This window comes from Lissotriton vulgaris, chromosome 10, assembly GCF_964263255.1.
Source record: "Lissotriton vulgaris chromosome 10, aLisVul1.2, whole genome shotgun sequence".
NCBI classification, from domain to species: Eukaryota; Metazoa; Chordata; class Amphibia; order Caudata; family Salamandridae; genus Lissotriton; species Lissotriton vulgaris.
In genome coordinates this window covers 669,449,328-669,462,961 of record NC_141698.1, presented here as the reverse complement: position 1 = coordinate 669,462,961, position 13,634 = coordinate 669,449,328, and positions in this window count along the sequence as shown.

The following is a 13,634-nucleotide window of genomic DNA, read 5'->3' as shown; positions in this document are numbered from 1 at the left end:
TTTACAACGCATACCATTACAATGCATAGTGCTTTGGGGTGCTGGATAGTGAATAGTTTAATTTACTATTCCAACTCCAGTGCCCGTGGATAGTAGGGAAGGTGTTGGATAGTACATTAAACCTATTCCCTATCCTAGAGCACCCCCCAGCGCAATGCGTTGTAATGGTTTACATTGTAAAAGTTGCGTCGTAAAGGCACTGCGTTGTAAAAGTTGCGTTGTAAGTGATGTTTCCCATATTTTCTGTACTCATAAGGGGGCATATTACCAAGCAATAGCGATAATTATCGCTATTGCTTGGTTAGAGACAAGAATTTACCGCTGAGCTGCGGCGATTTTTACCGCAAATAAACCTTGGTATTTCCAAGGTTTGTCGCAAATGCGATAAAAATCGCCGCAATGCATGAATATCGCTGAAAAGTCAGCGATATTCATGCATTACCGAGCTAATGCTCTTAGCCATGTTATCCACCTCCCAATGGATAACATTGCTAAGAACTGCTCAGGGCAGGTGTTAGCTTTTGGAGATATTCGCGCTTAGCGCGAATATCTCCAAAAGTTGGTAATAGGAGATAGCGATGTTAGCAACTGTTTTCAGTCGCTAACATCTTGGCACGCCCACTTTGCATGTCATTAGTGATAAATATCACTGACATGCAAAGTGGTGCCCAAGATGGTCGCTATCTCCTACTAGCTGTCTCTAACTGGTGTTAGCGACAGCTAGGTAATAGGGAGATAATTTTATCTCCGCTTTCTTGGCTTTTAAAGCCAAAAAAGCGGAGATAACCCCCCTTGATAATATGCCCCATTATTTTTTTCATTTTTTTAAATTGGTTGAAATTCCAAAATACCGTTAAAGCTGATATTTAAGTAATCATGTGGTGTTGGAGACATATTACTAATAGTATTACCTAGGTGCCAAGAGCACTGCAGCTATGGCTGTTATGAATTACCTATGTTAGAGGCATTCTAAATGGACTAAGGTTTTTTTAGGTTTCTGACAACCTTCCCTGATGCTCGTGGGGGATCACTGCTGGCACTCTTGCATTGGATGGCCTCTGGTGTGGTCACTATTACACTACTAATAATATTAGTAGCTCAGGATAATTTCCATGGAACACAAATAGCTCTTGTAAACAGAAAAGGTTGGAGACCCATTTGTAAACGAACACAAAAGTAGTAAACATCTCCTAGCCCTCAGACAAATGTTACGACCAGATGAGTGTTATTTAAAAAAAATAATAATAATCTCATGAAATCCTTAAATAGTTACACTTGGAAGTGCATCTGCAATCACTGCACACTACAAGAAAAGATAGGCGGCGAGCCACCGTTTTCTAAAGAAAACACTTTCACTATATATCCTGCCATCAGAACACAGAGTTCAAATTTTTAACTCCAATTTACGAACCCTGTCCACCACAGATTGCATAAATATTGTGGGCCTCATTTACAAGAAAATGAAGCAGCGTGGCTCCACAAGCCATTTTGCTGTGCCTAGCATACGGATGTGTCGTATTAAGAACAATATGATGCATCTGTGTGCTTTCCCCTGGGCTGGCACACAATTGAATGCCATGAGCCAGCGCAGGCTCCCTGTGTCATTTTGCAAGGGTGCACGCATTGCGGTTATGATAGTTTTTTTGCAGGAAGGGACACCTTCCAGCACAATAACAATAATTGATGGTATTTTCCTCTTCCCATGTGTGCTGCAGAATGCAGCACGCATAGAAAGAGGAAAAAACGAGGAGAAATAAAATAATTTATCCTTTTTGCGCCACTCCTACGCCTGCCCTGGGGAGGCGTAGGATTCTGACGCATTCTCAGCTTTACAAAAAGTTGTAAATCTGGGAATGGGTCAGATTCCATGGATGTTACATGGGAACACCCACAGCAACACCCATGGGACCCTTTCCATTGGAACCAGACGTCACGCTGGCACTTTTGGGAGCAATTGTGCTCCATTTATTCAAAACATCACTGTATCTTTGCTAGAAAGCATGACATGTAGAACATGCGGGAAACACCATTTGCATGCTAACCCCTGGAGAAGTCCCAGGGGGACGAAACACGTCAGCTATCAATTACATGCTGTGTTTTTTAAGAACAACTAATGAATAAAAAATACATTTTCAAAGGAAGAACGACTCGCACAATGATTAATTGAGAAGACATAACTTTGTTTTCCCTATTTGTGGAGTATAGACTATTATCTCGGTTATTTATATATTTGACTGTGAAATTGAGTGCTGAACCACGCTGTGTGTTTTGATTTGGGGTTTTCTTTCCCCTTATGGGGGGTTCCGTCTCTGGTTCATTGCACCAAGCTCTAGATAAACTCTCACCATGATCACTCTGTGCAGGGCCGGACTGGGAACAGAAACCGGCCCTGGCACACTGCTCAGCCAGCCCCCCCCTGGGCTGAGGGGGAGTGCAGCAAAGCAGTGTGCGAGGGCCGGTTTCGGCCGATTTTGTTACTGGGGTCCAATATTGCCGGCCCCCGGTAACAAAAAAACGGCCCCCAGGGGTCCAAAATCGGCCTCCACCCTAGCGGCCCACCGGGGAAACGCCCGGTGCCTGCTATGGCCAGTCCGGCCCTGACTCTGTGTCGACGAGTGCAGGACTTATGTGCCTTGACCCTTCTTTGTGCTATTGGCCATGGGACCCATATTTACAAGGCCATTAAAAGTCATGCAGAGTGACATTACTTTGTAAATATAGGCAAGCCCATTGCGCCGCCAGTCCATCAAAAAAAGTGACACACTGGCAGCGCAAGGAGCTTGTAAACGAGGCCCGCATGTTTTGGTATGGGTTAGTCCATCTACCAGTAAAGAAACTCATAATCCATGATCCAACAACATGTGTTCAAAGTTATACAGGTGCTCAGCTCTCAATAGTGCAGCAAGTGCAGTGGCACTGGAGGACATAGGTGTGAGCGGCCCAATGCATTCCAATTATAATTTTTTTAAATATCAAGCTAGAAGTGGTGGCCCGTTTCCTTTGCATTAGAGCCTTTCTCACCCTCGCTACGCAACTGAAGGTAAATTATGTATTTATTTTAAAAACATGTTAGTGTCGGATCCCACAAGAACAATTTTATAAATATTGTGCTTGGATTTTGTTTCCAGAACACTTTGTTCTGCAGAGGCACATGCCGGTTTCACTATGACAAGCCAGTCGCACTCAACTATTTATCTTCACCTATCAAAAAAGCATAAAGTACTTGTTGTTAATGTCCAAACATTTCATGACCACTTTTTTCACGATAAGGAGGCCTTAGCTGGAGACTGTAATATCTACCCCACTTGAAATCACCTCATTACCTTTTGTCAGCGAGGCAGGCCTTGTAAACATCAGTCACTGCTCGTTAAACGTGTGGCTCTGTGGCTTAGGCTCACTTTCCAATTGTACTGAATAAATACACTTCAGAATTAAAACAGGCAGACCTTGTCACTACATGCAAGAGGTACCTCCATTTTTCACTGTACTCCCCCTTTTCATCTCAGGGTTTATCTAAAATAAAATAAGCATATTATACATTTTTCAAATCGTTTGTTATGTAAATGAAGAAACAAATTGACAGCAGGAATACATAGGGCCTCTTTGGAGGACCCTCCTTTTTGATGCATTAATACCACACCCTCTAAACATTTTTTGTGTCGATTACTGGGTGCAGTTTAACAATATCCTCCCAAATTCCACGCCTCAGAATGGGCATAACATAGAAATACTGCACGTTTTTCCAAATTCCAAGCGTAAAAACCCAGATTGTGTAGTATTTTTCATGTACAAATTCTGATATGTTTCCCGCAGGGGAAAACTGTATATATGTATTTTGTAATTTGTAGAGTACGAACCTGGCTCGAGAGCAATGGAGAGCTGAACAGGGGAGAAGATACAATCATAAGGGGCCTGTCAGTCCAGGGATAGAGTTCCTTGACAAAGTGTGTCTTCAGCTTTCTTTCCAAATTGTAACAGAGTTAGAGTTATTCTGATGTCAGTAGGGATACTGTTCCAGATCCTGGTAGCATGAACAGAGTAAATTGACCTTTTTTCTTTCCTTCCTGCAATGTTTTATCTCTAATCTGGTGATATCCAGGCTGCTAGTCTGGCATGGTCCCCAAAACAAGGTTAGTTTGTTTGCCAGGCATGCTGGAGTCTTATTGTTCAGGGCTTTGTAAGTGATGCTACTCGTCTTGAAGATGGTCCACTTAGAAGAGGGAGCCAGTGTAGGTTTTTCAATGTGGGGAGGATGTGGTTGAATTTCTTGAAGCTCTTGATAAGTGATGCTGCTTTTTGCAGGATATCATTCGGGGGTGTCTGGGTGCTGGTGGGGAGATTCCTGAACAAGGCATCGCCTCCATGTTGATGAAAGAGGACTAAGGCTTGTGCAGTTGCTCTGAATTCATCTTCTGGGAGAAATGTCTTCACTTTCTTCAAGAGGAAGAGATAGAAGAAAGGTATCTTTAATGAGAGGTCTGTGCCGACAGTCAATTTAAGAGATTGTGCGTGGTCCGGCAGGTGGAGGGTGAAGTCTGGAAGGTGTAGCTTGTAGAGCCAGGTTTGAATCTGGGTTTTTTCGGTGCTGTTTGCAAACAGGAGTAAATCAGTATTTGTGGGTTTTAGCTTCAGGAAGTTAGTTTAGGAGCATGTTAGCTAGCATGACTAGGCCGCAGCCTGCTACATTGAAAATCATTCACATTTACTGAAGAAAAGTGTAGGTCTATTTTATGTGATTGAGCATTCCAAGTGCATGTGGCTTTCTCTATGTCAGAAAATCAAGAAAATACAGCCTCACCCATGGTCTCTTTGCTATTAAACTGTATAATTGTTCTTTACTAAGAACGAAGGCAGGATGTTCTTTCTGTTACAGGTTGTTCAAGGCTGCTAAGCCAAGCTCCTTTTTGGTTAAACAAGCTATGGTGCTCTTGTATTTCATAAGTAATAGTTAATATCCTTAATTAAATACCTACATCTGTTACCAATAAGATATATTAGAAAGTAGGAGTTTCTGGAGGTGCCGAACAAATAGATTGGTTGTAAAAATTGAAACTGTTCTGTTACAACCCTTTCACATAATATCATATCATACCATGCTTGTGCTTTCTGTTCCTGAAACATTATAAGCTATGTGGAGATGAGCCATTCCGTCTGCTAGCAGGCTCTTTGCTTCAAGACCTTTGCTGAGATTTCTGCTCTGTTTGAGGCTTTGCTTTGAGATTTATTCCTCTGCCCTGAGAGCTCGTTGTGCTGTTCTTTGACAGGCAGACCTTTTGCCAGTCTTCTTATGAATGTACTTGATTTACTAACTACATTTCCTTTCTGCAATGGAACAACTGGGCATATTAGCAAGAACCTCGTTAAAATGATCGCAGTTTTAGCGGCAGGAAAGTGCCGCTCAAACGGCGATAATGGGCTTGCTAATATGCGTTATAGCATTCCAGTAGAAGCCCAGGTTAGATGTCCTGCACATCTAACCTGGGCTTCTATTGGAATTCTATAACGCATATTAGCATGCCCATTATCGCCGTTTTATCAGCAGTTTCCTGCCGCTAAAATGGCGATAATTTTAACGAGGTTCTTGCTAATATACCCTAAATTTTCAATAAACTTACGAAGTTAATAATGTTAGAATTTTGACATGAATTTCGATGTGCAGTTTTATGGATAGCCTTGGACTAAGTTTATGAGAGACTCAGATAGTCCCACTCCCATCAGGCGAACCTATTGATTTATTAATTAGAGACCCCTCCCCCACGCTTTAAGGCTTATGAACAATGAACTTAGGCTCCGCAAAATGCTAAAATCATGGCTATTTTACAGCTCATCTCCCCATTGAACATAGCGGCTAAATTCTGTGATGTGTTTGCCAGCGCTGGTATGCCTACAGGTAGCCATGCGCCTTATGAGAATCAACAACATCAAAGATTTGATGAGTATGAGGCAGGAATTGAGTCTATGTATGCCACTGGGTGAGGATATGTTTTGGTGGAGTTGGGTATCATCTGAATGTTGATGGATCTTGATGCTGCTGTCTGCAAGAACAGATCTAAGAGGTTCTATGAATATTTGCATCCAAGAATGTATGACATTGCACTTTGATCCCAATTTAGGCATAACCTCCTGACCACTCCTCAACCCCATTTGTGCCCAAATCAGGAATCCTGCAGGACTTGGTCTGAGTATTATAGTCTCCATAGGATGTTTGCTCTTTGTTTTAGAGATTTCTTATGAATGTATTGATTAGAATGCATTTTTAAGTTGCCTACCTTCAAGGCAGAGTTCATAGCACAGTATTATAGTGAACATGTATTATGTTGGGCATTAAGTGAACACTTCAGAGATTAAAAATAAGTCATAGAAACATTAAATAGTGTTGGCAGCATCCACCCTGTATTTGTAAGTCAGGGTATGTAAACACCACTGTTAACAAAAACATCAACTTTTAGCACATGTTCTGCAATTTGTGTTACCTGGGAGTAGTAATAGAGTCATGTACCCACTATATTTGGGCTTCAGGATTCCCTTGCAGACTGGAGTTCAATGTTGCTTATGCAGATAGGCCATTAGTGGTCTCTTTCAGGCAGATGCATCAAAGAAAATACCGGGAGCAAACGGGAAGATTCTCAGAATCTGGCCGTTTGATCCCGGTATTTTTACATTTGGGATGCATCATCCCAAATGCAGAAATCGCAATTTAAGGAATCTCTAAATAGCGATTCCTTAAATTGCTCTTGCATTTAAGGAATACCAAAATGAGATTCCTTAAATGCAATGCATGAAACCCAAAAAAATAGCGATTTCGCTAATAGGGGGAGCAAATTACCATGAAGTTGAACTTCGTGGTAATTTGCTAAAACTTTGAAAAATGCACTTTTGTGCATTTTTCAAAGTTACATGTTGCGCACACACATGCCCTTAGGGCATGTGTGTGTGTTACATTTGTGCACAGATCCATTTCAGGGGTGCAACAGGGTGTCCTTTGGACACCCTGGCACCCTTGAAATAGCGGAACATTAGCGATTCGGTAATAGCTAATCGCTAATAAGGAATGGCTTTCCTATTCATTCCTATGGGCCTTTAGGCCCATAGGAATGAATGGGAAAGCCATTCCTTATTAGCGATTAGCTATTACCGAATCGCTAATAAGGAATCTGTAGGAATCGCTAATAGCATTGCTATTCCTACATGCATCCCGTTTTGCGAGTTTTTAATAGCGATTCCTTAAAATTCCCTATTAAGGACTCGCAAAACATTACTTTGATGCATCTGCCAGTTTGTGTTTTAGGTATTGCTTAACAGTGCAAGGGTTGCCAAAAAAATTACAAAAATTAAATCACAAAAATTAGTTATACAAGCAGTATAGAGAGAAGGTTTGCCTGTCAACCTAGGGCCCGATTCTGATGCTCTGTGGAAAGCTTCCCGACCAAGTGGGTTTGGGAATGGTTTCCAACAGATCTGGATGAGGAGAATCCAACTGTTCGAGTACGATGCATCCGGATGCTTCCAGATAAGGTTTGGTTGGACTCCCATTGACTTTAATGTGAGCCTTTGTTCCGACCGAACGCATAGGCTCCCATTGAAGAAATGGTGGCTGGGGAAAAGCGAGCACCTTGTGGTAGGTACCCCCTGGTGCCTGCCTCACTGTGCATGGCTGGTAAGGGGAAACCCATGGGGACCCCCACGGGCCCAATTGGGAAGGCTCCAGGTACAGGGGGACCCCTACAGGTTCCCAAAGTCTGATTCCGACTGCTGATTCGAGTCATACGGCACGATTCAGAAAGGATTTCCAAATCCAGCATTGTACTCGGTCATTTGGAAATGCGGCTCCTAGAGACGTATGACTTTGCTTCGTATGGCTCGGTCATTTCAAATGCCATCGGGTTTGGTTTGGGATATTCCTAACGCCTAACTCGCATCGTACTCGGTCGGTTGGAAACCTTTCCGAGTCATTTGGAAAGACACTTTCCCGGTCTGATTTGGATGGAGCAAACGCCATTAGGAGGCCTTCCTAACCGCATCAGAATCAGGCCCCAAGTTGATAATCTTTCTTACAGAGACTTTATTTGGCAGAGGATTGACTGTTCATCCATCAAAATAATTCTTGTTTTGCAGTCCTATTGGCTTCTGCAGATTTCCACTCACTTAAAACGGAAACCAACTATAATGTGGTAAAAATTTGGATGAGCGCGGTTTCCTCCACTGACTTTAACCATCACGTTGAAACTGTCTAATAGAATTACCATAGCATTGTTTATGCCAATGTCTTGAAAGCATGTCATTATTTTTAGGCCTAGTCTACAGACAGATTTAGCTGTCTGGTGAGAGTTCATGCCATCACACAATACACAGCTTATACATACCTTGCACACACATATGCACAGGCATGCATTCAGTTGAAGAAATGGGCTTGTGGATAGCCCTTGTCAGTCACTGTCTACTGTGAACCAGCTAGGTTTAGCCATTTTCTCACAGGGTTATCCATCAGCGTTGTTATTAGCCCACGGCATTTCACAGATGTCAACTACTCAAAAGGAAGCCCACACATGCATTGACATTGCTACCTTGCTTTTTCAGTTTCTTGGGGGGGGGGGGAATCCTCACCTTTAGCCAAAGTTCAGCTTTGCACTCATCATAGTACTCCTGATGCAGTATCTACGGTAGCCCCCAGTTGAACCCAGCACAGTCAGCTCAGTCTCAGCCAGGCACATCTGACCAGACCACCAGCCCTGTAGCTCAACCCCTCTGCTGTGAATGCTTGCCTGAATCACCATGACCGTGGCCAGATTAGCTCTCTGGGGAAAGCTGTTCTTCAACCAATGAGTGCATTTCGAGTACTGAGGAGGATAAGGCTGAAATGATAGACAACAAAGACCCCACAAAGCCATTAAGTGCTCACCGACCTACCTATGCCTCTAAAAATACTTTAAGTATTTCTAATTGTCCTGAAATTGCCATTTTTTTGTATTGCCCTTGGTCGAATTTAATATAAGAATGTAGTAATTGTATTATTTTTTATTTTTTGCAGGTTTCTTCTAAAGACATTACAGTGCTTTACATGTGCACCAGATTACATTACACAAGATCATATTGTTTTTTAGGCACTGGGAGATTAAGTGTTTTGCCCAGAATCACAGGATTCTTAGTCAAATTCAGGACTCAACCCTGGGGGCTGATTTACAAGCCTATTGCGCTGCCCGTGCATCACTTTTATTGATGCACCAGCAGTGCAATGGTTTCCCAATATTTACAAGGCCATGTAAATTCACCCTGCACGACTTTTTATAGCCTTGTAAATATGTTGCTCGTTCACGCATAACTGTGCGTGGAAGGGACGTTCACATGCAACATACATGGAACTTGACGTATTCCCAGATTTACACCATTTTGTAAATCTGGGAATGTGTCAGAATCCTCCTCCTCCTCAGGGGAGGCGTAAGGAAGCGCAACGAGGAGAAATACTTTTATTACTTGTGGAGTAGGGTGTCCCTCCCTGCACAAAACCATCATCCCCTCAGCACCGGCACCCTTGCAAAATGACAAAACAATCATCCCCTCCGCGCTGGCACCCTTGCAAAATGAGGCTGGCTGCGCTGCTGTGCGTCAAAATATTGTAAATGAGGCTCCTGGTTCCCATGTCTAATGACCAAGTCAGCAGCTGTGGACATTAGATATGTAAAGCTATTTCTGTGCATCTACACTCGAGTGAAGTGCAAAATATGTTTGTTTCTTTCTTTGCATCTCCTTATTTCTTCTATCTAACCCTATTTCTTCCTTTCATTCCAGTTCTTTTCCTTTTTCTTTCCCTTCCCTCTTTCTCTCCGTTCGCCCTATTCCTTTTGTCTATTTCTCCATCATTGTTTTACTTTGCCCCTCTCTGTGTCCGCCCTGCTCCTCCTCCCTCCTTTGAGCTGCCCACCACTTTTCCTTTCTTTAAAATGTATGAGTCACGGGGGGCGGAGCTAGCCGGCGTCTATGGTGGACGCGTAAGAGCGAAGCTCCGAGCTAGCGCCAACAAATATCCGGCAAAGATCCTTTCTTAGCGGCGAACACCGAGCAATACCGGCGGGGGCAGACTCCCCTACCCCTGACAGACTTCCGACTGAAATTTGGGAGAGGAGCGGGCACGGGAAACCTCCTTTTGCACGTCCGCTCCGAGAGCGCCGGACCAGGCCGGGATCCCCGGCCTTTCCTGAACCACGAAGCTGAGTTGCGTCACCTGACGTGCAGCCGAGCAACGCGGACGACCCGGAGCTGAACGGGTCCCGATGACGGCGGCGCTCACGATTCCCCCATACGCTGCAACCACATCCGAGGGGGCCTAGAAAAGACATTGGGGGCGTCAGGAAACGCAGAGGAGACGTGAAAGAGGCGCCATCTCAACGAAGAAGCCAGTGGAGCCCACGTGGCATCGGCGAAACCCCGTAAAGGTACACGCACCACTGCCCACTAACTAATAGGCCCCCCCGGTACTTCGGAGACGCGAAGCAAGGATTGGGGAGAGAAAGGCTGATTGAGAACTGAGGACCCCCACCACAAGAGCGGCGCACCGAAGCGGCCCTGGGTAGTTCTGGTGCTGGTGAAACTGGAGAAGGAAATATCGGCGGACAGACATCTAGGCCTGCAGGCCTGACCGAGCCCGCCAGGACATACGAACTGTGCTGACCGGTCAACGGACCCCCTGTAACGGCCTGTGAACAGGGAGGGGACGCACGCTGAGCATTGGTAACCTATCATACTCTTAGACTCGAGGTCCCCAGCCTCCCCAGCTAACGCAACGATGGGCAAGGGGGACAGAACACAGACGAAACTCACGTTCGACCAACGTAGACAGAAGGAGCCAGAACAACCGGCTGCCCAGTCTCCGGGAGCTACTGGTGACCCGGGTGCCTCGCTGTGTGCGGAAATAAAAGGGATGCTTACTACAATGGAGAAAGGCCTGCAGGAGGGTATGTCGGCCATTGGCACCAAGATTGACGCGCTGGCGTATCGGATGGACTGGATGACGGAAAGAGTGGACAAGCATGCGGAGCGGCTGGATATGGCGGAGCGCAGATTGACTGAGGCGGAGGAGGCGCAAACAGAATGGGACGCCGACCGCAAACAATTTGGGAGGCTGCTTCAGGTAATACAGGAGAAGTCGGAGGACTTGGAGGCGCGTTCCAGGCGATCCAACATCCGCGTCACGGGAGTGGCGGAGTCGACCCAAACGGGTAAAATGGAACTCTTCGTTGAGAAGCTCCTAAAGACTTTATTGGGGGACGACACCTTTTCCCCAATGTTTATAGTGGAACGCGCCCATCGCACCCTGGGACCAAGGCCTCCCCCGGGCGTGAACCCTAGGCCGATCATAGCGAAACTGCTCAATTACAGGGACAGGGACGCTGCCCTCCGTGCTGCTCGAGAGAAGGGGAAACTACAGTACGAGGGAATGGACATATCACTATACCCTGATTTCACCTCAAAAGTGCAGGAGGAGAGGCGGCGATTCGTCCCGTACAAACAACAACTTAGAGACCTGGGATTGGACTACGCCATGTTATACCCGGCGAGGCTGCGCATCAACAGACAAGGACACTCGCACTTTTTCACAGATCCCAAAGAACTGCAAAAATCGTTGAAGCAGTGGATCAAGGAGAACCGGGGGAGCCCGACGGCGCGTGCAGCGGAGCGTACTGGCGAAGAGGACCTTGAGGATCAGGACTGATGAGAGGGGGAGTGCAGTGACACACATCGGAGGCTCAGCTGCTTCTGCGCTCAAGACACCCCCCACTTGGCTGACCGGGAAGCGCCCACACGGAGCAAATCACTGCAGCTGCCGGACTACTGTATGCGATACTGTGGGTGAGATCTGCACAGTCTGAAATGGTTCCAATGGGGGGCTGCGCTGTCTCTACTGTAGTTATCCTAAGCAGGGGTGGTCTTGCGGGGGCCCGGCACAAGAAAAGAACAGAGAGGTTGGGGTCGGGGGGGGAGGGGGGGTAGGCCCAAACATGTTGGTAGAATACGGTGCTTACAACTTACTGCTGCACTCGCATGTGGGGGCGCAGGCGAAGGGGCAGCTTATAGACATTGCACGGGCGTCCCGATAGGACGGTAGACGACAAAAGACTGAGTAGGCTACCTCCGCCCCTTGAGCCTGTTTGGGGAAGTGTTGAATGGGATTGAAGATGGGTGGGGGGGAGGGACGCAGGGGATTCGGTCACACCAGGTTGGGGTTGGTTGACTGTGGGAGGTGGGGAGAGTTGGGAGTTCTGGGTTCAGGGATGTTCGGGGGGGGTCCAAAATGTGCTCTGAAATGTTACATTCCGCAGGGGTGGTTGGCAGATGCTACTTACGGAGGGTGGTGGTACTTGTAACTGCAATGCAAATGAGGTATTGTTTCACTGCCAATGGCTGATGCAACACATGAAGATTTACTGAGTGATACAGAGACCTTTAAGGCTATTACTTGGAACGTGAGGGGATTAAATGACTATCGCAAACTCCGCAAGGTGCTACACTATCTTCAAAGACACCACATAGACCTGGCCCTGCTGCAAGAAACTCACTTGCCCAACACCAGCAAGATGCTCACGCATAAGGGGCTTCAGGGAAACTCCACTTACGCAGGCTTCACCACACACGCAAGGGGGGTTCTCACATGGGTCAACCCGAAATCCAAGTTATCCATTACACTGTTGAAGGCGGATCCGGAAGGAAGATTTGTACTGAGCAAATGCACAGGCAAGGGGCACAACCTTCTGGTCATGAACGTCTATGGCCCGAATTACGACTCCCCTGACTTCTACGCGGCAGTTGCGGGACATTGTGCTGAGTGGGCCACAGATAGAATGCTTTGGGGGGGAGACTTCAACTTCACTTTTAGCCCAGAGCTAGATAGGTCGGCGGGCCCCCCCCGGCGCCCGGCGGCAGCCGCGCAATAAATGCAGGCAGAAATGATGAGACTGGGACTGGTGGATGTTTGGAGGGAAAGACACAGCGCTAGGGGGGGATACACACACTACTCTGCGTACCACAACATCCACACCAGGATAGACTACTGGCTGTCCACACACACACTACTCTCCACGGTGAGGGACTGCAGGGTGCTTCCCCGTACATTATCGGACCACTCCCCTGTATTGTTGGTACTGAACACCCCCAAGCAGAGAATTACCCCGTTCATGTGGCGTTTCCCGCCATATTCCTTGTTGGATGAGGCGTTTAGGGCCGACCTGGGGGAGGACATAGATAACTTTTTCGCTACTAATTTAGGCACAGTGGACAGCTTCGGGACGATATGGGAGACATTTAAGGTATACGTCAGGGGGGTGGTCATGGCGAAACACTCCAGTGTCCTGAAAGCCATTAGAAACAGACTGAAGTATCTGTAGGGGCAGATAGCAGACTTTGAATGACACCAGCTGCTAGACCCAACCCCGCCAGGGGATGGGACCTTGCAGGATCTATTGAAAGAGTTCCATGAGGAGGCAGACAGGGAGGTCAGACATCTAGGAAAATATGCGACAGCGCGCACGTATGGGGAGGGAGACCGCCCAGGTTCGCTACTAGCCAGGATAATGAAGGGCTCCAGGCGAAGGCAGGTAGTCACAGAAATGCAAACTTCAGGGGGGGCAATGCTAACAACGGAG